Here is a 235-nt window from a genome sequence, read left to right on the forward strand (position 1 = left end):
GCTCCACCATTGAGACATACTAATAGTTCGAAATACCCCTTACGGTAGTGTCTACAGCGAGATTATAGATTTACCCTGCTCACAGAGATTGATGCTTACCTTTGCGAGATTGACGTGCGAGATTTACAAATCGCTGATCATCAAAGTAGAAGCGGCTCTCTTCAGCAATACGGCACGCGCCGTATGAACTCACGTGCTTTAGCCCGTACCTCCCCGCCAGAAAAACATCACGCCA

Source organism: Varroa destructor, unplaced genomic scaffold (genome assembly GCF_002443255.2).
Source record: "Varroa destructor unplaced genomic scaffold, Vdes_3.0 BEIS01000003.1, whole genome shotgun sequence".
In the NCBI taxonomy this organism is placed as follows: Eukaryota; Metazoa; Arthropoda; class Arachnida; order Mesostigmata; family Varroidae; genus Varroa; species Varroa destructor.